The sequence below is a fragment of the Aulonocara stuartgranti genome, assembly GCF_965226115.1.
Source record: "Aulonocara stuartgranti genome assembly, chromosome: 17".
Taxonomy (NCBI): Eukaryota; Metazoa; Chordata; class Actinopteri; order Cichliformes; family Cichlidae; genus Aulonocara; species Aulonocara stuartgranti.
The window spans coordinates 21,687,313-21,715,132 of NC_138953.1; the positions used below are offsets into that span (position 1 = coordinate 21,687,313).

The 27,820-nt window shown below is 42.6% G+C and overlaps 3 long non-coding RNA genes across 3 annotated transcripts; all 3 read right to left on the reverse strand.

Moving 5' to 3' along the window:
* Positions 1-4,135: 4,135 nt before the first annotated feature.
* LOC309692623 lies at positions 4,136-5,482 on the reverse strand. The gene is made up of 2 exons (XR_014272377.1): positions 5,094-5,482; positions 4,136-4,965 (listed from the first exon to the last, which is right to left on the reverse strand). It is a non-coding gene; the product is annotated as an uncharacterized lncRNA (long non-coding RNA).
* A 9,173-nt stretch (positions 5,483-14,655) lies between these two features.
* LOC309691925 lies at positions 14,656-17,917 on the reverse strand. The gene is made up of 2 exons (XR_014272157.1): positions 17,548-17,917; positions 14,656-16,925 (listed from the first exon to the last, which is right to left on the reverse strand). It is a non-coding gene; the product is annotated as an uncharacterized lncRNA (long non-coding RNA).
* A 5,530-nt stretch (positions 17,918-23,447) lies between these two features.
* Positions 23,448-27,307, reverse strand: LOC309691695. The gene is made up of 2 exons (XR_014272090.1): positions 26,331-27,307; positions 23,448-25,712 (listed from the first exon to the last, which is right to left on the reverse strand). It is a non-coding gene; the product is annotated as an uncharacterized lncRNA (long non-coding RNA).
* Between the last annotated feature and the right edge of the window lie 513 nt (positions 27,308-27,820).

A 27,820-nucleotide genomic window follows, 5' to 3' on the forward strand; every position in this document is an offset into this window, starting at 1 on the left:
TGGGTCCATTACCATAATCAGGGAGGGTAAGTAACCAGCTGTCTGCTTAGCTACTAAGTCGGCCTGTTTGTTACCTAATGCCACTAAGTTCAATCCGGCACTGTGTCCTTTGCATTTTACCACTGCCACCTTAACAGGTAACAACAGTGCTTCCGCTAATTCCCTCATTTCTATCTCATGTTTAATAGGCTTTCCGCTGGCTGTCAAAAAACCAGCTCTTAGCCACTGCTTGAGCTCCACATGCACTGCTCCCACAGCATAAGCTGAATCGCTGTATATATTCACTTTCTGTCCCTTTCCCATCCTTAAGGCTTCAATCACCGCTCTCAGTTCAGCTCTCTGTGCAGACTGTTGTCCTGTCAACTGCTCTGCTTTCACTGTTTTCCATCTCATGTCTGTCTGTTCCACTATTGCCCATGCAGCCTTCAACATTCCACTTTCAGTTCTAAAACAACATCCATCTGTGAACCAATCTTTTTCTGCATCCATTAGAGGTTCTGCCTGCAAATCTGGCCTGATTTTCTCCTGTACCTGCACAACCTCTTCACACATATGTGGTTCCCCTGATCCCATGTGATCAGCCATGTTTATGCCTTCATGTGAGTAGGTGATGTGTGGTGCTTCCAAAATGGTACTGAGGCGTCTCTGCCTGAGTGAAGTGAGTGTGAAGGCCTGTGAGGAGACGTAGGCCACCACACTGTGTGATGTCAAAATTTTTAGTGGGTGGTTCATCACTATGTGTGCTGTTTTCTGAATGATTTTTGCAAGTCCAGAAACGTGTTGTGTGCACGGTGGGTGGCGTTTTTCAGTGTTGTCAAGCATTACGCTTACATATGTCAACACTTTTCTCTCTCCCCCTTTTTTCTGGAACAGGATACCATTGATATGGGTTCCAGTTCCAGAAACATCAAGATGAAAAGGCAAAGCATAATCTGGCACAGCAAGGTCAGAGGCGACAGAAAGCTGTTGTTTTAACTTTATAAACGCCTGTTCTGTTTCTGTAGTCCATGAGAGGCGAGCAGAGAGGTTTCTCATGCCTTGTTCATTTACCAAAACGCGCAAAGGGGAAGTAAGGCCAACATAGTCTGGGACATAGGTCCTGCTGTAACCAGTCAGGCCCAAAAATGACAACATGTCTTTTACAGTTAGAGGTTTTGGATGGTGCAAAATGGAGTTCCTGTGTTCTGGGGACAAGGAAATACCGGACTGTGAGACCATGCGGCCTAGAAAAGAAACCTGTTTTCTTGCAATCTGTAGTTTGTTTTTGCTCACTTTAAAACCTGTGTTGGCCAGGTGGTGAAGTACCACTCTGGTGGCCTCCAAACAGATGTCAGCCGTGGGGGCAGACAGCAAAAGGTCATCCACATATTGTATTAACATACAGTCAGATGGTAGTGGGCTGGTTTGTAAAAGTTCTTTCAAACACTGATTAAACAGTCCTGGGGAGAGGGCAAATCCCTGTGGTAAGCGAGTGTAACGCCATTGTCGGCCTCTAAATGTAAATGAGAAAATGTCACGCAGTGACTCACGAAGTGGGAGGCAGAAAAAGGCATTAGCCAAGTCAATGCAGGTGAACCAGGCATGAGATGGTGGGAGGTTGGTCAAGGCAACATAAGGATTAGGCACAGGCAAAGTAGGAGTGCCAAGTAAGGCATTAATCCTTCTCAAATCATGTGCCATTCTGAACTTCCCCGTGCCTTTTTTCTCAACGGGTAGGATGGGCGTGTTCCACTTAGAGCAGGAGGGCTCCAAGACACCGGCAGTGACCAAACCAGAAATTGTTTCTGCAATCCCAGCCTCAGCCTCCGGTCTGTGTGGGTACTGAGGCTGCCACAAAGGGGTAGCAGATGACAGTTGAAAAGAGACTGGCTCCACATCAACTAAACCTACATCTGTGGGTCCAAGGGACCACAAACAATCTGGAAGAGAGTCGAGTAAAGGCGCAGCATCACAGTGGTCTGTGTGTTCTCTTCCATGTGACCCGCTGACCACTCCATGTTGCAGTGTTGAGGAATTAAAGCAATCATTTAAAATTTGGTATGTCTTGGTAGATGGAGAAAACAAAACCTGTGGGAGTTTTGTAGGTGTCCAGTCAGTGGCCGCAAGGGAACGTTTAACCATTCCACCCAGGTCGTTTTTAGCTTTCTGCAGCTGAACCTTCAACAGTTGCAACTGTAAATCTTCGACGCTCTCCGCTTTATCATCAGACTTAATCTGCACTTTGTTAAGATTAAAAATCAAATGTTTCTTCCAGATTGCAAAGTCACAGTCCTGCAAATCAGGATTATCCTCCATTTTCTGGCTTACTGACTCCGGAATGCCCCTCAGCACCGCCCTTCTAAACCACATGCTCTGTGAACAAGTCCTACTGGGGTGATGACCTGTATGGTTCACCCAGTCTTCAACAGCCTGATTTAGATACTGGGTGGGATTTTGCTTTCCCTCCCATTTAAATTTCTGTAAGGTGCCTTGATTTTTGGGTGGGAATTGTTTGCGCAGGGCCGGTCCAATAAACCTCAAGGCCTGCATTAGTGGCACCTCGTTCTCATGCATGGTAGTACCCGCATTTTGTTCCAGGTCCGCTGCCTGAGATCGGGATGTGCACCTAGTTATAATAGCTCTAAAATCTCCCAGTGCGAGGTCCTGTCCAGCTGTGTATTTATCCAAACCAGCCAACCAGGCATTCCCTCCCTCCGTTATGTCAGGGAGTTTGTCCACTAGGGCCTGGACATCTCCGAATGAATAAGGTTGATACACTGGTCTACGTTGCGCTTTAGTCTGGACCAGGGGAAATATGCCTGGAGGCTGAGGCACAGGGCCCTTAGATCTAGTCTGATATCCTAAACTGGGAGGGGTAGAGGGGCGTGTATTGTTAAGGTCACTGAGTTCATCATCAGTATCCTCAGTTTCTTCCCCGCCTGGTGGGGTAGCAGTGTCAGCAAAAGCGTGGGCTAAACTCATCTGTGTTTCCGGATCCTGACGGCCCACCAAAGACATGGTAACTGTGACATTTGGTGAAGTGCCAGGCTCAGTTTTTGCAGTAGCGGTCAGATCTCCTTTAACAGCGACAGGAGTGCTGGCAAAGGGGTTGGACCGGGAAAGAGGGGCTGACGCAACACGATTATTCACCTGGACCACTGACCTATGTTCATTTAAGCAGCTGCGTAATGCTGCTTCTAGATCAGTTAATTGTTGTTCAGTGGGTTCCTGTCTGTTCATTCGAACCGCAAATGGTGCGCTCGCAAATGGGTCAGTTAGGCCCTCAGATCCGGTTCCAAAACAATGGGACATAGAAGAGGGGGCTCTACTACTAGCTGAGGATGTCGCCGACAGAGAGGAGCTTCCTGGGCAAAAATGCTTGGTATCTATGGGAGTTGGAGCTACGGGCGGTTCTTCTCCAATAGTCATTATTCCACCAGAGATATTAAGTACCGGATATATGCCTGCTGAGGGAGGAGTTGAGGCAGAATAGGGAGGTGGCTGAGACCTATTTTTCTTCATGTGTGGTTTTGCAGTTTCCCATAAACACACCCAGTGATTAAATTTAGCTTTGCGGCCTGCGTGCTTATCTGCTTCCTTTCTGTGTCTCACCCCGCTCATCACACCTGCACCTGCTGCTGCTGAGTTGGCTTCTTCCTCTTTCTCTTTTGCCTGCATAGCCTTATTCTGCCAAATTATTCCCCAGTTACCACTACTCCCCTCGTCCTTTCCCTTTTCTTTCATTAACCTTTCAGCTGTTTTCCTCAATGACTCTTTCTGCTTTTTTGCTTCTTTAGGCTGGTGTGTGGAGTTGATGACTGTCTCAACACATGTTAATTGTTCTCCCAATGTGCTAAGAATAACACCGGGACCCCAACCATCATCATTAGTTTCTCGATCTAATTCTCCATCCATTTTACTGTCAATGGAGGAGTGTTCTTTTATTGATTTTAAAGGAGAATTTGGGCCAGCTGGGTTTCTGCCTCTGTTAGGCACTAACAGCTGGGGCGCTGCTTTAAAGGTGAGTCAGCACTGAAATATCCCTTCAGGTGTTACCAAGCTTCTACCAAACCGGGGTCTGGCGGGTAGCCTTGCCTAGAGCTTCCTGATAGGGGTGCTAGTTGGTTGTCACCTTGTTCACACGTCTCATTCACACTTCATACATTACCTGCAGTCACTCATTACCCTCCTTATGTATGTAATAAATGTGTAAAAAAAAAATTCTATGTGTGGTGTATTATTTTAACCAAAAGAGGAACCTAGTTCCTTTAATTGTGTAATCTGTGAACAACGGAGAACCAAACTGTCCTGCCCAGTGTTCCACAGCAAGCATTCAGCGTGTATTTATGTGTGTCCAATATCAAACAGAACATCAAAACATTTAAAACACTAAAATCATCGGGGTTTTAAGAAGAGATCCGTTTTCTCCTATTGATCAAAGGGACCCCTCCTTTGGACTCCAACCAGTACTTCTCCTTTTTAAGTTTTAGAGGATCTTTTCTAATAAAGTCCTCTGGGCCTTCCTAACCCTTCTGTAGTTTAGAGAATATTACTAAAAAATATTCTCAAGGCCTTTAACCTTTTAATTTGTTTAGAAAGGCGTTACTAATAAACCCTTTCAAGGTCCCAGACCTGCACTGAGGTATGTATCCGACACCGGAGAGCAACCCGTCGGCTGCAACCGTGGTCAGACCTCAGTTCACTCTTATCTTTATTCACTTATTCACTTATTTCTTATTCACTTATCTCTTATTCACTTATTTCTTATTCACTTGTCTGATTCTCAACAAGCCTTAAGTAAGCCAGACAATTTTGGTTATGAATTACTAGGAGTTTGGACACTAAGTATTTTTATAATGTTCAATATAGCAGAAATAAAAGGTCTGCTTACCTTGTTTTTGTGTGCACACAGCTTTTGTCCAAACTCCGTTCACTCAGACCACGGCCGAAATCCTCCCATCCGTTCCAGTTGACCTGGAGCGGATCCTGTTCCGTGACGCCAATTGAAGGATATAAAAAAAAACAACAGCAATAGAATAATATTAAACACAAAGTGAACCCGTCTTCCTTCATTAAATAGGTTCTTTTAGATGTTAAGGAGGAATTGACTTAACCAGGCTGGCGGAGAATGAAGACAACCGGACACCTGCTGCAGATGGGGAATCAGTGAACTTTTATTGAGACAGAGACAACCTCTCAACACAGCTCACATCAAGAGATTCCTCATATTTGCTGTGAGGATGGGTATATATTCTCTAAAACTTACAGGAGGGGGTTGTGAGGAAAGTGCTGCATTAGCAGAAAAAACAACTCCATAAAAGGAAATCGGCCTTGGGTGTTCTAGTCTCTTCGCTTGCAGATATCTTGCACCTGCAGGATGAGGCGATCGCTTCTTATCGCTCTCAAGGCCAAAGTCGTGAGCACATTTTTATTACACAGTTGCACAGTAACTTTAAAGCTGAACAATATTTAAAGCTGAATAATGTTTGATCAGATTATATTTTCTTCAGCACCACAAAAAAGAAATGAAATGAATATTTAGTGTATATCAATGTGTGTGTCTCCTATATGATACATGGGGTGCCTTTGTCTGGACGTGCTTCCCATCCAGAGCTGCACAGCACAGAGGAAAGTTCCAGCGCTCCTGGAATCCCTCTGTGATGGACCGCCAGTCTCCAGGTGAAGGCACAGCCATGAAGTCGTCCACTAGACAGTCCCAGATGGACGTCGCTGCCTGGGGGGTGATCTGGCTCACCGTGGACACACCGACTCTGAAACTGAACGCGATGGTCCTGAAGGAGTCCCCGGTGACAAGGAACCTGGACAAAATTGTTCAAAATCAGTATTATGTGTACTGCAGTTACAAAATACATTATTCAAATTCCAAAATACTTTTGTGATGTCAGATATAAATCACAAAACATGAATCTTACATAAAACATTTTGTAATTATAAGGATAATTACAAAATGTATATTAGATAATATCTAAAACAGTTGTGTTTTGTTTTAACTTTAACATATCATAATTTGATTGGTAGCAACTTTCACAACTACAGTGAGCCAATCACTCATAATTCCTAAACATGTCAATCAGGTAGGAATGAAGTGAGACATTAATAGAAATAAAGAGTTGTGTGTTGACATGTAGCCCTTTCCTTGCTTAAATCATTAATATTTTTGAAAAATTAATCTGTGATAAGACAGCTTATCAAGATAGAACCATGTAACTAGAGATGAACCAAAATGTTCACAGTTTTATCTAACGCTGTTTTAATAAAGGCTGTGACCCCTGCTATAGAGTCTGACAGCTGCAGGGATTATATACAAATATTCAACTATCCCAGAATTAAACCAGGTCTAAATAAAAAGGAGTGAGTATCACTACAAGGTTAACTCAGTGGTGCTAATGCTACAGTTTGATATCAGCAAACACCGAGCGCATACATTGATGTGACACCACAGCCATGCTATCATGCAAACACTGATAACAGCATAAATCGAATTAAATCGGGGCTTGATGAGAGCTTCTGAGTATCACTAGAAATATTATAAAGAGTCGTCTCTGTACCACAGTTTGCTTTCAGTAAACACCGACAGCATTCACTGTTAGCATAGCACATCCATGTTAGCAGTGTATAACTGGATGGATTAGCATATTAGCACAGATATCAATAAAGGACTACCGTATTAAATAGTTTTACTAACCTCAGGCAGACGGACAGGCGCTCTGCAGGTGGGATTGAGCGCCTGTAGTTGGTGTCTAGGCGGGCGATGCTGGGACCGACGAGGGAAAGCAGGTCCTCAAACTGGCCGAGTGAATGACGGTGATAGCGCTGGAATCGGCCGTCATCCAGGCGCAGCTCCTGGAGCAAGTGGTGAAACTCACCAAACTGCTCATGCCTCTGGAGGACCTGATGGACCCAGGTACGGCGAGGATGTCCTTTACGCCGCTACTCTGCTCTCCACAGTACATAGAGAAGGGAGACTCTCTCTTCAAGCGCTAGCTCGATAGCTGCCATCTTGCAAAAATACCGGTCTGGCACAACTCCCTCCCACATTCCTCCCACATTTCCGGTTCACTTTGACGCGCGATGGATTTTTCTTGGACACGCGTTGAGACGCGAATGTACACGCGTCAAATTAGGGGCGTTTGGGGCGTTTTATTCGCGTCCATCGCGTTCGGTGTGAACACACCGTAAGAGACAGCAGGCTTTGGTGAACAGTCATGGAAATTTTCAGGTCTCTGTGGAAAGCCAACAAAAAGTTATGACGAGAGAAAAAAGTGGTTCATTTCCAGAGTTTGAAATCTGAAGAAATCTGAGCGAAGGATGAATTTCCTACCCTCAAACAAGTCTAATTCATTTCAGAACGGTAATAGGTGAGAAAGAAATTCTTGAATTGTGAGCGTCAGGAGTGTCTGAAGATATACTGGGACAAGCCTCATGTCTTAACTTTGTTTCATTAAGGAGATATGACGATTCGAATATGCCTCTCATTACAGAAATCAAGCGGTGATTTTGAACAAACTCTCCATTGACTTTCTATGGAGAGTTTTCCGACTTTGTGTTGGTCTGAGGAGATTTGCAAAAATTCTATAAGTCCCACAACAATGATAGTGACATTTCCTGAAGGCCAGCAAAAATACCTACATTTTGATGTATAATTTGTGGAAGTTGAGTGAAAATAGAGCCAGTAGCAAGAAGTTGTTCGGACATGAAGAGAAGACTGCAAAACCTTCAGTGGCACACTGGAAGCCAAGAGCATAGCAACCATAACAACGCATGTATTTTGTGAAAAATCACAATTTTGAAACTCAAAACTTTAAGAGGGATAAAAGTAAAACGGTAAAAGATTTGAAAAAGCTGATTTATACCTGAATAGCCCAATAATTTGAGAACATTTTAAAGTTTGAATGGTTGTTCTACCTGAAAATATGAGGAAGTAGTTAAGTTTCAAAAACAAGCAAATTTTAGCAGAATTGCAGAAGTTTCCCATTCATTTCAAATTAAAGGAAAAAAGCTTAATATTTTAAAAAGTATAATAGTGAAAAATACCAAAAGATATAGCCATCATTAGCAGAAATACCAGAATAGTTTAAAATTTGAACGGTGAAGATAGCACAAAAATTGTGGAAGTAGATCCACGGTGAAAAGTGTACGGAGACACCAAGAAGGAACTCAATAAGTTAGTGTATATATAGACTGAGAGAAGTAATGTGCAAGTTATAACAGCAGAAGTTGTCACAGCACTGATGTAAACCTCTATGTTTGTTGGGAGCAGTTTTGATTGTGCAGTCTGACAGCTGTAGAGAGGAAGGACCTGCGGAAACGCTCCTTCAAGCATCTAGGATGCAGCAGTCTGTCACTGAAGGAGCTCTGCAGTCCAGCAACATTTACATGCACGGGGTGGGAGACTCTGTCCATCAGAGAAGTTATTTTGGCCAGAGTCCTTCTGTCTCCCACCACCTGCACTGGATCCAGGGTGCATGCCAGCACAGTTCCCTGTGGGGCCCCTGTACTGCATATGAGTATGTATGTATGTATTGTAGAATTCAACTAGGTGCAATATGTCAGTGAGTGCAGAATTTAGGAGAATCACAAGAATCCATTTGCAGTCCAAGTTCTTCCCCCCTGTTGGACAGTCATTCTGCGAGCCTTATGAATGTGTTTGCAAAGAATCAGATCTTAGTGAACTCTGGCTCAAGGTCAGGGGTCAGAGGTCAAGTTGTCTGAAAATCTTGTAAATGTGATAACTTTAGAACAAGATGATGTAGAATTTTGAAATTGATACCATAGGTGTATCTATTATGAGGCTGAGTGGGACGATTGGTCAGTATCAGTAGCTATGTGCATGACTAGTTTCATTTCATGTAGTAAATCTTTACATTGTAGACTTTCAACCTGGGGCCTCATACACAACACCAACCTGTCTACGTGGTTCTTCTTCAGCTATCTGAGAATTTTTATGGGAAGTGTATTTTTCTGGTATTTTCTTAGCCTCATATATTTTTTAAAAAGCACATAAAAAGGAGGAAGCAGGGGAAATGGGTGAGGGTGAGCATCTGAGTGACTTTAATCCAAATTGCGATGCTTAGGCGACTTGACCCAGGCAGCTCTAAACGAGCAAAGCCTGCTTTCATAAAGACATAACAGTGTGAAAAAGTGTTCATCAATCCCTCCTTTCCTTTTCACATTTTGCTAGAAAAACGGAAAATTTATGCAGTAATTTACTGAAAGGTGTATAAAAATACGTGGAGGCACAACACACTGCTCCAGTAATGTTTAGGTCCGGTCGTTACTGAAACATTGTGTTTTTCTAAATAATGGCATTCTATTCTATTCTATCTAGCTATGCTTTTCCTACATTTGCTGTGTCTTTGGGATTGTTGTCATGCTGAAAAATGAGGCCATTGTCATTAAGATGACCAATTTCCAGATGGTATTGCAGATGGAATAAACAAAGAATTCAAGTGCGTTTCATTAAAGCTGGTTTGACGGTTTGACCAGCTTTGATTATGACTGACATGCAGATACTTTAGGGTGTCTTCACTCATTCAGGAACCTTCCTAAACAAAGTTGACTTTTAGCAATGGTACTGCTACCTGGATGTAGGCCAGGCTTCTCTCAGAAGAGATGTTTGGTTTGCGAGTGCTTCTTCAGCTTGGGAATTAGCCAACTTCTGCTGATAAATGACCCACTCAGACTGAGGGTGATGGTTTCCTTTTTCTGTATTTGGTGCCAAATGGAAAAAATGGTATATAGGTTCACTATGAGGCAAAAAACAAACAAAAAACCCCCAAACCACACGCAACAATGTATCACTTCCAGCGTGTTTTAAACGAAAAACCAGAACAGATTATGTTTTCATCACAACTGTGTTCCAGCCAGGTGAGGAGAGCTACCTTCGTCATGCTTCCCTAACCTATTAATCTCGGTTTCGTACACCTTTCAGCAAAAGAATCAAATCAAATCACTTTTTATTGTCACATCACATGTGCAGGCACACTGGCACAGCACATGTGAGTGAAATTCTTGTGTGCGAGCCCCACAAGCAACAGAGATGTGCAAACACAACAACACAAACGAGCAAAATACAAGAATGGCCAACCTGAAACTAATAAATATATGTACAATATATAATAGTGTATGCATTTCTGGATGTGTATACTAAATATTTTCCTACGTGTGTGTGTGTGTGTGTGTGTGTGTGTGTGTGTATACACATTTTTACAAATTAAATAGTAAAAAAATAAAATAATAATAAAATATATAAAATATACAGAGTTGAATATGTGCAAAACAAGTGGCATTTATATACAGTGTGGAGTGCATAATGTTGAAGTTCCAGTAGTGAAGCTGAGGTGTCTATGACGTGTTCAGCAGTCTGATGGCCTGATGGAAAAAGCTGTCTCTCAGTCTGCTGGTACGGGACCGGATGCTGCAGAACCTCCTTCCTGATGGAAGTAGTCTGAACAGTTTATGGCTGGGGTGACTGGAGTCCTTGATGATCCTCCCCGCTTTCCTCAGGCACCGCTTCCTGTAGATGTCTTGGAGGGAGGGAAGCTCACCTCCAATTATCCGTTCAGAGCACCGCACTACTCGCTGGAGAGCTTTGCAGTTGTAGGCGGTGCTGTTGCCATACCAGGTGGTGATGCATCCAGTGAGGATGCTCTCAATGGCACAGCGATAGAAGGTCCTGAGAAAGAAGAGGCGCTGCTGCGCCTTCTTCACTGTTTTGTTTGTGTGTACTGACCACGTAAGATCCTCAGCCAGGTGTACGCCAAGGAACCGGAAGCTGCTCACTCTCTCCACAGCAGCGCCGTTGATGGTGATGGGGGTGTGTACTTCTCTGCACCTCCGGAAGTCCACTATCAACTCCTTTGTCTTTGCGACGTTGAGGGTGAGATGGTTGTCTTGACACCAGTGGGTCAGGGCGCTGACCTCCTCCCTGTAAGCCGTCTCATCACCGTTGGTGATAAGACCCACCACTGTAGTGTCGTCCGCAAACTTCACAATGATGTTGGAGTTGTTAGTGGCTGTGCAGTCGTAGGTGTAGAGTGAGTACAGGAGAGGGCTCAGTACACACCCCTGTGGAGCACCAGTGTTCAGTGTGATGGGGGATGAGGTGATGCTGCCCAGTCTGACCACCTGGCGTCTGTCAGACAGGAAGCTAAGGATCCAGCTGCAGAGGGAGCTGCTCAGTCCTAGATCCTGCAGTTTCCTGTCCAGCTTCGAGGGAACGATGGTATTGAATGCTGAGCTGTAATCTACAAACAGCATCCTCACATACGTGTCTCTCTTCTCCAGGTGTGACAGGGCAGTGTGTAGTGTCAGGGCTATGGCATCATCAGTGGACCTGTTGTGGCGGTATGCGAACTGTAGAGGGTCCAGTGAGTCGGGTAGTGCAGAGCAGATGAAGTCCCTGACCAGCTTCTCGAAGCATTTGCTTACGATGGGGGTCAGGGCTACAGGTCGCCAGTCGTTCAATGAGGAGATGGTGGAGGATTTGGGTACAGGGACGATGGTGGCCATTTTGAAGCAGGCTGGGACTACAGACAGAGAGAGGGAAAGGTTGAAGATGTGCGTGAACACTCCAGCCAGCTGAGCCGCGCATGACCTGAGGACGCGGCCGGGAATCCCGTCCGGACCAGTAGCTTTGCGTGCGTTCACCTTCCTGAAGCACCTCCGCACATCCTCCTCAGACACAGTGTGCGCACTGACGTCATCCGCGGTGCGCACACTGTCCGGTCTCATGGTGTTCGCTGTGTCGAATCTAGCGTAGAATACGTTTAGATCCTCACACAGAGAGGCCGTGGTCTGCGGTGTGCTGGTTTTCCCTCTAAAGTCTGTGATCGTGTTTAGTCCCTGCCACATACTCCGAGGGTTGTCAAACTGTTGTTCCACCCTGTCCCTGTACTCACGTTTGGCTGCTTTGATCGTCTTCCGGAGTTGGTAATGTGCGTGTTTGTAGTCCGATGTGTTCGCGGAGGCAAAGGCGGTGTTCCGTGCCGCGCGAACATCTCCGTTAATCCAGGGTTTTTGATTTGGGAAGGATTTGACTGTTCTGGATGGGACGACATCTTCCACGCATTTCCTGATAAATCCACAGACTGAGTCTGTGTATTCATCAATGTCTCTGGCGGCCACGTGAAACATTTCCCAGTCCGCGTGATCAAAACAGTCCCGCAGCGCAGACTCCGATTGGTCCGTCCAACAGTGCACCGCCCTCCGGGTTGGAGCTTCCTGTTTCAGCTTCTGCCTGTAGGCGGGCAGGAGCAGGATGGAGCAGTGATCTGATTGGCCGAATGGGGCGCGGGGGAGGGCTTTGTACGCATCCCGGAAAGAGGTGTAACAGTGGTCGAGTTGCCGGTTTCCACGTGTGTTGAAAAGGATGTGTTGATGGAGTTTTGGTGAGACTTTCTTCAGGTTTCCCTTATTAAAGTCCCCGGTCGTGATAAACGCTGCCTCTGGGTGTGCGGTTTCCTCGCTGCTGATCGCGCTGTACAGTTCCCTGAGTGCACGGTCAGTGTCGGCTTGTGGGGGAATGTAAACAGCCGTAATAATCACTGCTGTAAATTCCCTCGGTAGCCAGAATGGCCGGCACTTAATCATCAGGTACTCCAGGTCCGGTGAGCAGAAGGATTTGACCGGGTGCACGTTCGCATAATCACACCAGCTGTTGTTGATCATGAAACACACACCACCGCCTCTGCTTTTCCCAGTAAGATCCTGTGACCTGTCCGCGCGGTGCACAGAGAACCCCGGCAGTTGTATTGCGGAGTCCGGTACTTTGTCCGATAGCCAGGTTTCTGTGAGGCAGATCACGCAGCAGTCCCGCATCTCTCGCTGGAATGAGATCCGTGCCCGAAGCTCGCACAGCTTGTTCTCCAGAGACTGCATATTAGCCAGTAATAAACTGGGTAACGGTGGTCTGTAAGTGCGCCGTCTCAGTCGAACCAGAACGCCAGATCTTCTCCCTCTGCGTCGGCGTTTGCGGCCTCCAGGGCCAGAGAACAAAGGCGTCTCAGGTGAGATGAATGGGGGGGTCTGCAAACGGAGCGTCCGTGTTGCAAAACTTGAACTCCAGAAAGTTATAAGAAAGACAGTCTTTTATGTCCAGTAAGGTTTGTCGGTCGTACACAAGGAGACAAGTGCTGCTCGTGAAAAAATAAAGGAAAAGTAAAATTAAACACAGAAGAAAGCCGACGAGGCTGCCATACTCGGCGCCATCTTGAAGCATCACATTGAAGCTACTTTGAATGCATCGTGTACCTGAATATTGTTGCTTATTTGCTGGATGAATTACTTGCAAGATGACATGAAAAAACAAACAAAAAAAGGCATAATTTCCTGTGGTCGACTAATCCATTAAGCCTTCTGGGAGGCATGTAATCAGATAGAATCTAAGCTCTGTAGTGGTGCAGAGTGAGCATGTGCACAGAGCGCTATGTTAAAGTATAAAATATATCACATACCAAACGTGCCCCACATTCTAAGGTTTTCTTGGATCAATCCAGAATTTTCCATAAAATATTCTGAGCTCTCCTCACAGATTTATCTGCTTCCAACCACGGATTGAAATAACATGACTGAGCTTTAAGATGTTCTGGATTCAAAGCAACATCCCGGTGCATCACAGGTGTCTCTTTCAGCTTCTCCTACCACGGATTTGTTAACCGTTTGCACAAACCTTCACAGCCCTGCCAAGCATCCTTTGCTTATCCAGCAAAGCTCAGAAGCTGTCTCCTGCTAATTTATCCAGAAAGATGCACAACAACAGCGTGGAAGCAAGCTGCTGAATGCCGATGTTAGGCAGCCTACCAGCTCTTATTACAAAGTCTTCAGCAACATGTTATTTATTTCTGTATTTGATGTTCATTTTCTTGTTGGCTTTGATTAGAGCAGGGACGCAATAAACTACTTCCATTCTTCCTGAGTCAGTCTTGACTAAACAGTTTCTAAAATGTCAGGACACATACACCACCACCCGTCTTTCCAGTAATAAAAAATGTAATGGCTCATAAGGGCCAGAAAATCTTTAAAAGTAAGAGGCTGAAATTAGTCAAGTATGCTAATTGTGAAATAAATATCATTTAAACAATCAGTTGATCATTTGGTTTCACCGACTGCTTCACTTCCTAGATATTCCATGATCAGCTGTAAGTGGGATTACTCCAAAGTGGAAGTTTTTAGGGTCACTGAGGGCTGAGCATATGCAGAGCACAGTAAAGGTGCCGACACTGCATGTTGCATTGAATTGTTTATAGATGCACTTGAGAGAGCATTGAAGTGACTCCAGAATTAAAATGACAGTTTACATTTTCAGGGTTTGCCATTGCTCTCAATTGGCTTTTTGCTAATTGAACGCTGTATACAATAAAGACAACAATATGTGACCGTTACGTGACAGAAGCCTGTGCATTTTCCTTTTACTGCTGATTGCTAAACAAAAATATTCATTAAAGTCCTAGAAGTAAAACCCGTGGCCCCTTTGGAGTGCACAAGAAATTCCATTATCCAGGAATTGTGGTGGTTTGGAAGCTTTCGCAACACTGGAAACTCATTTACAGTGTTTCTCCATGCACTGCATCCTAATATATATATAAAAACACCTGATATCACCCCCCACCTTTTTTTATTGAGCTGATTTTAAAAAACCACAAACAAATTTAAAGGTTCATTTTCATCCGACCTCTTTTTATTAAGCAAAGTATCAGAATGGACTGCAATTAGTTGTTTCACAACTAAAACAAAACCCAAAGATGACTGAGGGGACGTAAAGAACATTTTAGTACTGTTTGAAAGTACTTGCATCTACATCAGAGTATGAAAAGTAGGTGGGTAAAAATGCGACTCACATTTGTTGCGTGCGTGTGCGCGCGCCGGATGACTGTATGCCAGTGGATGTGACATTGTTGAGAGAAGTAAGACATAATGAAGTTAAGCGACCTTGTACTGAAAGTAGTTTAAAAGCACCTCGGACTCCATGTGCTCGAGATGTGATAACTATGTCACAGCAATTTAAAAAATGTGTTATCAATGGTTACATAACAATCAAGATAACTTAAAGCCATAATTTATTTATTTTTTTTAAAAAGTATATATTAGCCCTCAAAAATCAGCTGTCTATATGTTGAGCCGCCCAGTTGAAATTAATTAAAAACAAGACTGGCCTGAAGTAATGCAAAAACAAACTATTAGTAATGGACAAAAACTAAAGAAAGGATGGTCCTAAACATGTTTTAACAAAACCTGCTTAAAAAAATTTAAATGGAAATCAAGACACACGGTAACCCGTGTAGCACTGTTTGCTAATTCTACCATTGGTCATATTTCTTTAAAAAGAACATTCACAAGCATATCGAGTTAATTGATCTCTACGGTACATATCTGGAGAGTAAGATATAAAAAATCTCACTTTTTGGGGCTCTTGCTCTGAACAGATCAGCCACTGATGAAAGAAATGACATCACTGCCCCTCTGTGTTCATAACTGAGAACTGCACTGCAGCGCCATGAATTCTAAACGTCTAGATTCAGTTTTTCCACAACAAACACAAATTTATGGAGACAAATAAATCACTTATCCTGGATCATGCTCAGCACGAGGTATAGTGTCACTTTGGTATGAGTTCAACTTCACTCACCTATCAGACTATGTGTGCACATGTACACAGGTCCATAAGTAATTTGGTTTGATTAATTAAGATGTGCAATGCAGAATTTCAGCTTTAAGTGTTTAAGAATTACACCCTGAATTTGGATACAGCCTGTGAGTGCCTGTTATGGGCTTTTATAGGGCTTTGGAGCGTGATGTCACGGGGGTGGGCGTGGAAAGGATTTTGGGGGTCTAAACAAAGCACAAGCGAAAAAGGAGCGAAGGCACACACGACAGCCATGGTTCGTTCTTGCTGTGTGGTCGGCTGCAATGTTCGATCGCACGACCGGCAAGAGAATAAGCTTGAAAAGGGTTTGTCTTTTCATTCTTTCCCAACCTGGAAGCAACATGAGGCAGCTCGTGTATCGATGTTACCAAACGAAGGCGTCTAGCCTGGATAGCAGCTGTGAGACGAGCTGATATCCAGTTGGTAAGTTCTAAATATGTTCATATCACTCTTTATAGCCTATTAGTTTTATTTTCGATGCGCTCTGAGCTCATAGCAAATTAGAACAAACATCCTACTGAGTGATTTTGCAGAACTACCTTCTATCTATAGAGTTGCTAATTATTTGGCATTATTGCAGCAAACCAGCCAATGAAATGGATGAAACATCGTGACTGGGTTGCAGCGCTACACAAGGGACCTGCTTCAAACACACCACCATGCCAATCAGATTACTTCTTCCATGTGAGGGTGAAGAGGTGACCCTTCTGGATAAGATGGTGAAGGTTTGGTGAACAGTGTGGTAGTAAAACCAGGGAAAAATGAAACCTGCTCCTGTTAAATATTCTTAAGTCTTTTGCTGTATAAATAGCGGTATTTTTTCAAAAGATACAGTAAATAAAGTAATGTTAGTAGTGGGTGATATCATGTAAACACTCATGATTTTATGGAAACATTTTGTCATTTGTAAACTATAAAAGCAGCTGGGATTTTTCTTTTTTGAGGACGGCTCCTTTTACCTTTCAATACGGATGGTCTGTTTATGTTTTGATCAAGAGCCTTTTTTGGGCCGCTGAAGAGGAGAAGTCTATGTTATGGCCAACCACTGACTGTATCTTGGTCACATTACCCAGCAAAACCCAGTATGCAGGTTCATCTGTAACAGTCCTTGTGCCACAGATCAACACTGTTGCTTCTACATTAAACAGAAGAGCAGTGGCATGGGTGCAGGTCTCCGCGACTCCGGCCTTACAGGGGCAGTGGGCGACATTCAACATTCCCTGTGATGCTCACAGTGACCCGTGGCTGCAATGCTGGTTCATTCAGTCTTTGAGTGCAGGACCTGAAACACACACAGACAAAGTTCATTTAAAGACAAGAACTATGAGCCAAGGCCGACATAAATGTGTTTTATCTACTTCATCATAAATGTAACAAAGTGTTTAGAAAGTTAGCACATACATGTAATTTTTCATTTCTTTATGTGTCCATCGCTGCATGTTATATTCTAAACCTGCCTGTTCTCTGTCAGAAACCTGCCTGCAGAAAATGAACTTAAAGTATGTAATGTGTAATGTAATCACTTTAGAGATGGAGAAAGCATAAAGTGACAATTATGAATCCCTTAATATGATAAGGAGATTCTGCAGGTCATTAATCAATGTATAAAATTAAAATAAAATGTATTTTTAGTGACACAAGATACAAATATGGAAGCAAGATGTATAATTAGAATTATTTATAATAAATATGAATAAATCATTGCAATTTCTTTAACCTTAAAGAATATCTAAATCCTTCAGGACAATGTCACATCAATGCACTGAACTCACTATGTTATCCACCTAACAGCCTCCACATGTTCTCACTGTAATTTCCCCTCATGAATGAATTTATGCTGCACTAATGTGAATGTTTGCAGGGAAATCAAACGCATTTCACTCGCAGTACTCGAGCTGACTTACCTTTGTTTGAATGACGACTTGTACGCGCTGATTCCACAGATAAGGTACGAAAATATGTCAGGCTACGTCAATAGCAGTTGGTCTTCAGGGTTTCTACTCCACGGCCGTATTTCATACGGCTCCACATTTCCAATGCACGCTATTTTCTGCAAGTACCGCTGCTTCCCCTCTGAACGAAATCGGTCTCTATACAGTCCATTCTCTTTTGAGCTGCTTTTAAGCATCTTGTAATCGTCTTCCAACACAGTGTGTTTGTTTTGATTCGTAGACCCCACAATGCATTGCGGCGTGACGTCAACCTTATATATATATATATGTGAGGCGTCTGCGCATGCGTAGCTCGTGACGTCACTGAAAGGAAATTCGATTGGCTATGATGTGCTGCAACGTCACATAGGCAAGAGGCTATAAATATCCCTCAGACATTTAGACATGCTCATTTGTTGGCACGTTGAACAGTCGGCGCTCTCTCAGGAAACGTCTCACGCTTTTAACACAAACCAAGAAAATAACATTTGTGACTGCAATGTATGAAAATTCAGATCAGGAGGGGGAAGAAATTGAGCTTCCAGAAGGATCAGGTGTAGCAAAAGAAGGTGAAATAACTGCTGAAACAAAAAGTGTCCGAGCTCTAAACCCTGTAGAACAGGCTGTAGTTGACGTCATCCATGAGATATTTGGTGAAATGGATTCAACAAAGAACAAAGAAAAATACTCTCTGGCATCCATCGACTCACCTCCAATGGCAGAACCTAAGAGCGTTTCTCCAGAAAAATGGTCTCTGGCATCCATCGACTCACCTCCAATGGCAGAACCTAAGAGCGTTTCTCCAGAAAAATGGTCTCTGGCATCCATCGACTCACCTCCAATGGCAGAACCTAAGAGCGTTTCTCCAGAAAAATGGTCTCTGGTATCCATCGACTCACCTCCAATGGCAGAACCTAAGAGCGTTTCTCCAGAAAAATGGTCTCTGGTATCCATCGACTCACCTCCAATGGCAGAACCTAAGAGCGTTTCTCCAGAAAAATGGTCTCTGGTATCCATCGACTCACCTCCAATGGCAGAACCTAAGAGCGTTTTTCCAGAAAAATGCTCTCTGGTATCGATCGACTCACCTCCAATGGCAGAACCTAAGAGCGTTTCTCCAGAAAAATGCTCTGCGAGCATTTCAGGCTCTCTTAAAGAGTCCTTTGAAGTATTAGAGATGGGTGTTGTGTCAAGGTCATCTTCTGATTTTAAGGAAATGTCCACTGACCTCTCCTTTTTGCTCTTTAAGACACTTCTTGTAAAATGTAAGTCTAAGACCATGCAATCTGTGGCTAAGACCACAAGTACTTCAAGAGAAATACACACTCTCATCAACCATCTGACAGAGTTGATACAGCCTGAACTCAGCAGCACAGAGTCCGCCATAAATCTGATAAATGACAAGAATCAGTTCATTAAGAAAATGGCCAAATCCCTCATCAAGGAGTTTGGCTCCTCAGACAATGTCTTAAATGCTGCGATGTCAAATGATTCATCTTTTGACAAGGCTGTGATAAGTCATTTGAAATTCGGGCTCCCCAGTCCTCCAGAAAAGTCCAAAATTTCCAGGTTTTTTTCAGCAGTGTTAAAAGCTTTTTTAAAACCCTTTACGTGCTGCTTTAAAGGGCAGCAATGATTACATGACATTTTTGGCTTTTTCCTGCTGCCTTGCTTCTTTTAAAATCTTGAAGCAGAATTTTAGCACCAAATCCATTTCCATCGCCCCCAACCAGTCGCAGCGGATGGCTGCCCCTTTCTGAGCCTGGTTCCGTTGGAAGTTTCTTCCTGTCAGAAGGGAGTTTTTCTTCCCCACTGTCGCCTTGTGCTTGCTCAAAGGGGGATCATTTGATTGTTGGGCTTCTCTGTAGTACTGTATTGTTTTTACCTTACAGTACAAACAGGGAAGAAACTTGTGATTTGGCGCTTTATTTAAGATATATATCATATACAAAATATCGTATATATCAAATAAAACAATAATATCAAATAAAAACATTCAGACTGTTGTCTTGTTTTTCTATGTTGTCAAATATGTAACAAGTTGAGTGTGTGCATTCTGGTCATTAGCATTTTTGGTTTTTTCATTTTTAATGTATTCGAGCTGAATTCGGGGTGCGAGGTAGTTGCTTACTACAGCATGTTTGTATAGACACTATGGAGTTCTGAGCTACTAGGAAGTAGGAAGAGGCTGACTTAACCACCCCTCCCTCCTACCACACATACAAGATTGATTTAAATTTGTAGGATCTGATCTCTTTCAGAACCCAGCTTTGCTCTCAGGAGGTAGGAGTTAGTCTGAAACTTCAAAATGAGGTGGCCAGCTCTCTTCCATGTGTGTGACATAAGCGACTGAATCTGACAAAAAACTTGAATATTTTTCTGTCCTTTGAACATCCAATACGTACAAATAGAATAGAATAATGCTTTAAATGTCCCACAAGGGGAAATTTGATGTATAAGCGGCAAAAAGAAACAAAAATACACACAGAACAGAAAGACAATGTTTACATATTTTACATACAAACCCAGGTTGTAGTGTGCAAACAGAGCAAGATACTGAAAGATGTTTACATATTTAGAATATTTAGAATATTTTGAAAAGTGCAGGTTGTGTATTGTACCTGTGCATTAAAAAGTAGACATGTAACTTCCAATAAGTTAGTGTATATATAGACTGAGAGAAGTAATGTGCAAGTTATAACAGCAGAAGTTGTCACAGCACTGATGTAAACCTCTATGTTTGTTGGGAGCAGTTTTGATTGTGCAGTCTGACAGCTGTAGAGAGGAAGGACCTGCGGAAACGCTCCTTCAAGCATCTAGGATGCAGCAGTCTGTCACTGAAGGAGCTCTGCAGTCCAGCAACATTTACATGCACGGGGTGGGAGACTGTCCATCAGAGAAGTTATTTTGGCCAGAGTCCTTCTGTCTCCCACCACCTGCACTGGATCCAGGGTGCATGCCAGCACAGTTCCCTGTGGGGCCCCTGTACTGCATATGAGTATGTATGTATGTATTGTAGAATTCAACTAGGTGCAATATGTCAGTGAGTGCAGAATTTAGGAGAATCACAAGAATCCATTTGCAGTCCAAGTTCTTCCCCCCTGTTGGACAGTCATTCTGCGAGCCTTATGAATGTGTTTGCAAAGAATCAGATCTTAGTGAACTCTGGCTCAAGGTCAGGGGTCAGAGGTCAAGTTGTCTGAAAATCTTGTAAATGTGATAACTTTAGAACAAGATGATGTAGAATTTTGAAATTGATACCATAGGTGTATCTATTATGAGGCTGAGTGGGACGATTGGTCAGTATCAGTAGCTATGTGCATGACTAGTTTCATTTCATGTAGTAAATCTTTACATTGTAGACTTTCAACCTGGGGCCTCATACACAACACCAACCTGTCTACGTGGTTCTTCTTCAGCTATCTGAGAATTTTTATGGGAAGTGTATTTTTCTGGTATTTTCTTAGCCTCATCTATTTTTTAAAAAGCACATAAAAAGGAGGAAGCAGGGGAAATGGGTGAGGGTGAGCATCTGAGTGACTTTAATCCAAATTGCGATGCTTAGGCGACTTGACCCAGGCAGCTCTAAACGAGCAAAGCCTGCTTTCATAAAGACATAACAGTGTGAAAAAGTGTTCATCAATCCCTCCTTTCCTTTTCACATTTTGCTAGAAAAACGGAAAATTTATGCAGTAATTTACTGAAAGGTGTATAAAAATACGTGGAGGCACAACACACTGCTCCAGTAATGTTTAGGTCCGGTCGTTACTGAAACATTGTGTTTTTCTAAATAATGGCATTCTATTCTATTCTATCTAGCTATGCTTTTCCTACATTTGCTGTGTCTTTGGGATTGTTGTCATGCTGAAAAATGAGGCCATTGTCATTAAGATGACCAATTTCCAGATGGTATTGCAGATGGAATAAACAAAGAATTCAAGTGTGTTTCATTAAAGCTGGTTTGACGGTTTGACCAGCTTTGATTATGACTGACATGCAGATACTTTAGGGTGTCTTCACTCATTCAGGAACCTTCCTAAACAAAGTTGACTTTTAGCAATGGTACTGCTACCTGGATGTAGGCCAGGCTTCTCTCAGAAGAGATGTTTGGTTTGCGAGTGCTTCTTCAGCTTGGGAATTAGCCAACTTCTGCTGATAAATGACCCACTCAGACTGAGGGTGATGGTTTCCTTTTTCTGTATTTGGTGCCAAATGGAAAAAATGGTATATAGGTTCACTATGAGGCAAAAAACAAACAAAAAAACCCCCAAACCACACGCAACAATGTATCACTTCCAGCGTGTTTTAAACGAAAAACCAGAACGGATTATGTTTTCATCACAACTGTGTTCCAGCCAGGTGAGGAGAGCTACCTTCGTCATGCTTCCCTAACCTATTAATCTCGGTTTCGTACACCTTTCAGCAAAAGAAGCATCACATTGAAGCTACTTTGAATGCATCGTGTACCTGAATATTGTTGCTTATTTGCTGGATGAATTACTTGCAAGATGACATGAAAAAACAAACAAAAAAAAGGCATAATTTCCTGTGGTCGACTAATCCATTAAGCCTTCCGGGAGGCATGTAATCAGATAGAATCTAAGCTCTGTAGTGGTGCAGAGTGAGCATGTGCACAGAGCGCTATGTTAAAGTATAAAATATATCACATACCAAACGTGCCCCACATTCTAAGGTTTTCTTGGATCAATCCAGAATTTTCCATAAAATATTCTGAGCTCTCCTCACAGATTTATCTGCTTCCAACCACGGATTGAAATAACATGACTGAGCTTTAAGATGTTCTGGATTCAAAGCAACATCCCGGTGCATCACAGGTGTCTCTTTCAGCTTCTCCTACCACGGATTTGTTAACCGTTTGCACAAACCTTCACAGCCCTGCCAAGCATCCTTTGCTTATCCAGCAAAGCTCAGAAGCTGTCTCCTGCTAATTTATCCAGAAAGATGCACAACAACAGCGTGGAAGCAAGCTGCTGAATGCCGATGTTAGGCAGCCTACCAGCTCTTATTACAAAGTCTTCAGCAACATGTTATTTATTTCTGTATTTGATGTTCATTTTCTTGTTGGCTTTGATTAGAGCAGGGACGCAATAAACTACTTCCATTCTTCCTGAGTCAGTCTTGACTAAACAGTTTCTAAAATGTCAGGACACATACACCACCACCCGTCTTTCCAGTAATAAAAAATGTAATGGCTCATAAGGGCCAGAAAATCTTTAAAAGTAAGAGGCTGAAATTAGTCAAGTATGCTAATTGTGAAATAAATATCATTTAAACAATCAGTTGATCATTTGGTTTCACCGACTGCTTCACTTCCTAGATATTCCATGATCAGCTGTAAGTGGGATTACTCCAAAGTGGAAGTTTTTAGGGTCACTGAGGGCTGAGCATATGCAGAGCACAGTAAAGGTGCCGACACTGCATGTTGCATTTAATTGTTTATAGATGCACTTGAGAGAGCATTGAAGTGACTCCAGAATTAAAATGACAGTTTACATTTTCAGGGTTTGCCATTGCTCTCAATTGGCTTTTTGCTAATTGAACGCTGTATACAATAAAGACAACAATATGTGACCGTTACGTGACAGAAGCCTGTGCATTTTCCTTTTACTGCTGATTGCTAAACAAAAATATTCATTAAAGTCCTAGAAGTAAAACCCGTGGCCCCTTTGGAGTGCACAAGAAATTCCATTATCCAGGAATTGTGGTGGTTTGGAAGCTTTCGCAACACTGGAAACTCATTTACAGTGTTTCTCCATGCACTGCATCCTAATATATATATAAAAACACCTGATATCACCCCCCCACCTTTTTTTATTGAGCTGATTTTAAAAAACCACAAACAAATTTAAAGGTTCATTTTCATCCGACCTCTTTTTATTAAGCAAAGTATCAGAATGGACTGCAATTAGTTGTTTCACAACTAAAACAAAACCCAAAGATGACTGAGGGGACGTAAAGAACATTTTAGTACTGTTTGAAAGTACTTGCATCTACATCAGAGTATGAAAAGTAGGTGGGTAAAAATGCGACTCACATTTGTTGCGTGCGTGTGCGCGCGCCGGATGACTGTATGCCAGTGGATGTGACATTGTTGAGAGAAGTAAGACATAATGAAGTTAAGCGACCTTGTACTGAAAGTAGTTTAAAAGCACCTCGGACTCCATGTGCTCGAGATGTGATAACTATGTCACAGCAATTTAAAAAATGTGTTATCAATGGTTACATAACAATCAAGATAAAAAAATAAAAAAAAATTATGGCTTTAAGTTAAGTATATATTAGCCCTCAAATCAGCTGTCTATATGTTGAGCCGCCCAGTTGAAATTAATTAAAAACAAGACTGGCCTGAAGTAATGCAAAAACAAACTATTAGTAATGGACAAAAACTAAAGAAAGGATGGTCCTAAACATGTTTTAACAAAACCTGCTTAAAAAAATTTAAATGGAAATCAAGACACACGGTAACCTGTGTAGCACTGTTTGCTAATTCTACCATTGGTCATATTTCTTTAAAAAGAACATTCACAAGCATATCGAGTTAATTGATCTCTACGGTACATATCTGGAGAGTAAGATATAAAAAATCTCACTTTTTGGGGCTCTTGCTCTGAACAGATCAGCCACTGATGAAAGAAATGACATCACTGCCCCTCTGTGTTCATAACTGAGAACTGCACTGCAGCGCCATGAATTCTAAACGTCTAGATTCAGTTTTTCCACAACAAACACAAATTTATGGAGACAAATAAATCACTTATCCTGGATCATGCTCAGCACGAGGTATAGTGTCACTTTGGTATGAGTTCAACTTCACTCACCCATCAGACTATGTGTGCACATGTACACAGGTCCATAAGTAATTTGGTTTGATTAATTAAGATGTGCAATGCAGAATTTCAGCTTTAAGTGTTTAAGAATTACACCCTGAATTTGGATACAGCCTGTGAGTGCCTGTTATGGGCTTTTATAGGGCTTTGGAGCGTGATGTCACGGGGGTGGGCGTGGAAAGGATTTTGGGGGTCTAAACAAAGCACAAGCGAAAAAGGAGCGAAGGCACACACGACAGCCATGGTTCGTTCTTGCTGTGTGGTCGGCTGCAATGTTCGATCGCACGACCGGCAAGAGAATAAGCTTGAAAAGGGTTTGTCTTTTCATTCTTTCCCAACCTGGAAGCAACATGAGGCAGCTCGTGTATCGATGTTACCAAACGAAGGCGTCTAGCCTGGATAGCAGCTGTGAGACGAGCTGATATCCAGTTGGTAAGTTCTAAATATGTTCATATCACTCTTTATAGCCTATTAGTTTTATTTTCGATGCGCTCTGAGCTCATAGCAAATTAGAACAAACATCCTACTGAGTGATTTTGCAGAACTACCTTCTATCTATAGAGTTGCTAATTATTTGGCATTATTGCAGCAAACCAGCCAATGAAATGGATGAAACATCGTGACTGGGTTGCAGCGCTACACAAGGGACCTGCTTCAAACACACCACCATGCCAATCAGATTACTTCTTCCATGTGAGGGTGAAGAGGTGACCCTTCTGGATAAGATGGTGAAGGTTTGGTGAACAGTGTGGTAGTAAAACCAGGGAAAAATGAAACCTGCTCCTGTTAAATATTCTTAAGTCTTTTGCTGTATAAATAGCGGTATTTTTTCAAAAGATACAGTAAATAAAGTAATGTTAGTAGTGGGTGATATCATGTAAACACTCATGATTTTATGGAAACATTTTGTCATTTGTAAACTATAAAAGCAGCTGGGATTTTTCTTTTTTGAGGACGGCTCCTTTTACCTTTCAATACGGATGGTCTGTTTATGTTTTGATCAAGAGCCTTTTTTGGGCAGCTGAAGAGGAGAAGTCTATGTTATGGCCAACCACTGACTGTATCTTGGTCACATTACCCAGCAAAACCCAGTATGCAGGTTCATCTGTAACAGTCCTTGTGCCACAGATCAACACTGTTGCTTCTACATTAAACAGAAGAGCAGTGGCATGGGTGCAGGTCTCCGCCACTCCGGCCTTACAGGGGCAGTGGGCGGCTTCAACATTCCCTGTGATGCTCACAGTGACCCGTGGCTGCAATGCTGGTTCATTCAGTCTTTGAGTGCAGGACCTGAAACACACACAGACAAAGTTCATTTAAAGACAAGAACTATGAGCCAAGGCCGACATAAATGTGTTTTATCTACTTCATCATAAATGTAACAAAGTGTTTAGAAAGTTAGCACATACATGTAATTTTTCATTTCTTTATGTGTCCATCGCTGCATGTTATATTCTAAACCTGCCTGTTCTCTGTCAGAAACCTGCCTGCAGAAAATGAACTTAAAGTATGTAATGTGTAATGTAATCACTTTAGAGATGGAGAAAGCATAAAGTGACAATTATGAATCCCTTAATATGATAAGGAGATTCTGCAGGTCATTAATCAATGTATAAAATTAAAATAAAATGTATTTTTAGTGACACAAGATACAAATATGGAAGCAAGATGTATAATTAGAATTATTTATAATAAATATGAATAAATCATTGCAATTTCTTTAACCATAAAGAATAACTAAATCCTTCAGGACAATGTCACATCAATGCACTGAACTATGTTATCCACCTAACAGCCTCCACATGTTCTCACTGTAATTTCCCCTCATGAATGAATTTATGCTGCACTAATGTGAATGTTTGCAGGGAAATCAAACGCATTTCACTCGCAGTACTCGAGCTGACTTACCTTTGTTTGAATGACGACTTGTACGCGCTGATTCCACAGATAAGGTACGAAAATATGTCAGGCTACGTCAATAGCAGTTGGTCTTCAGGGTTTCTACTCCACGGCCGTATTTCACACGGCTCCACATTTCCAATGCACGCTATTTTCTGCAAGTACCGCTGCTTCCCCTCTGAACGAAATCGGTCTCTATACAGTCCATTCTCTTTTGAGCTGCTTTTAAGCATCTTGTAATCGTCTTCCAACACAGTGTGTTTGTTTTGATTCGTAGACCCCACAATGCATTGCGGCGTGACGTCAACCTTATATATATATATATGTGAGGCGTCTGCGCATGCGTAGCTCGTGACGTCACTGAAAGGAAATTCGATTGGCTATGATGTGCTGCAACGTCACATAGGCAAGAGGCTATAAATATCCCTCAGACATTTAGACATGCTCATTTGTTGGCACATGTTGAACAGTCGGCGCTCTCTCAGGAAACGTCTCACGCTTTTAACACAAACCAAGAAAATAACATTTGTGACTGCAATGTATGAAAATTCAGATCAGGAGGGGGAAGAAATTGAGCTTCCAGAAGGATCAGGTGTAGCAAAAGAAGGTGAAATAACTGCTGAAACAAAAAGTGTCCGAGCTCTAAACCCTGTAGAACAGGCTGTAGTTGATGTCATCCATGAGATATTTGGTGAAATGGATTCAACAAAGAACAAAGAAAAATACTCTCTGGCATCCATCGACTCACCTCCAATGGCAGAACCTAAGAGCGTTTCTCCAGAAAAATGGTCTCTGGCATCCATCGACTCACCTCCAATGGCAGAACCTAAGAGCGTTTTTCCAGAAAAATGGTCTCTGGTATCCATCGACTCACCTCCAATGGCAGAACCTAAGAGCGTTTCTCCAGAAAAATGGTCTCTGGCATCCATCGACTCACCTCCAATGGCAGAACCTAAGAGCGTTTCTCCAGAAAAATGGTCTCTGGCATCCATCGACTCACCTCCAATGGCAGAACCTAAGAGCGTTTCTCCAGAAAAATGGTCTCTGGCATCCATCGACTCACCTCCAATGGCAGAACCTAAGAGCGTTTTTCCAGAAAAATGGTCTCTGGTATCGATCGACTCACCTCCAATGGCAGAACCTAAGAGCGTTTCTCCAGAAAAATGCTCTCTGGTATCCATCGACTCACCTCCAATGGCAGAACCTAAGAGCGTTTCTCCAGAAAAATGCTCTGCGAGCATTTCAGGCTCTCTTAAAGATTCCTTTGAAGTATTAGAGATGGGTGTTGTGTCAAGGTCATCTTCTGATTTTAAGGAAATGTCCACTGACCTCTCCTTTTTGCTCTTTAAGACACTTCTTGTAAAATGTAAGTCTAAGACCATGCAATCTGTGGCTAAGACCACAAGTACTTCAAGAGAAATACACACTCTCATCAACCATCTGACAGAGTTGATACAGCCTGAACTCAGCAGCACAGAGTCCGCCATAAATCTGATAAA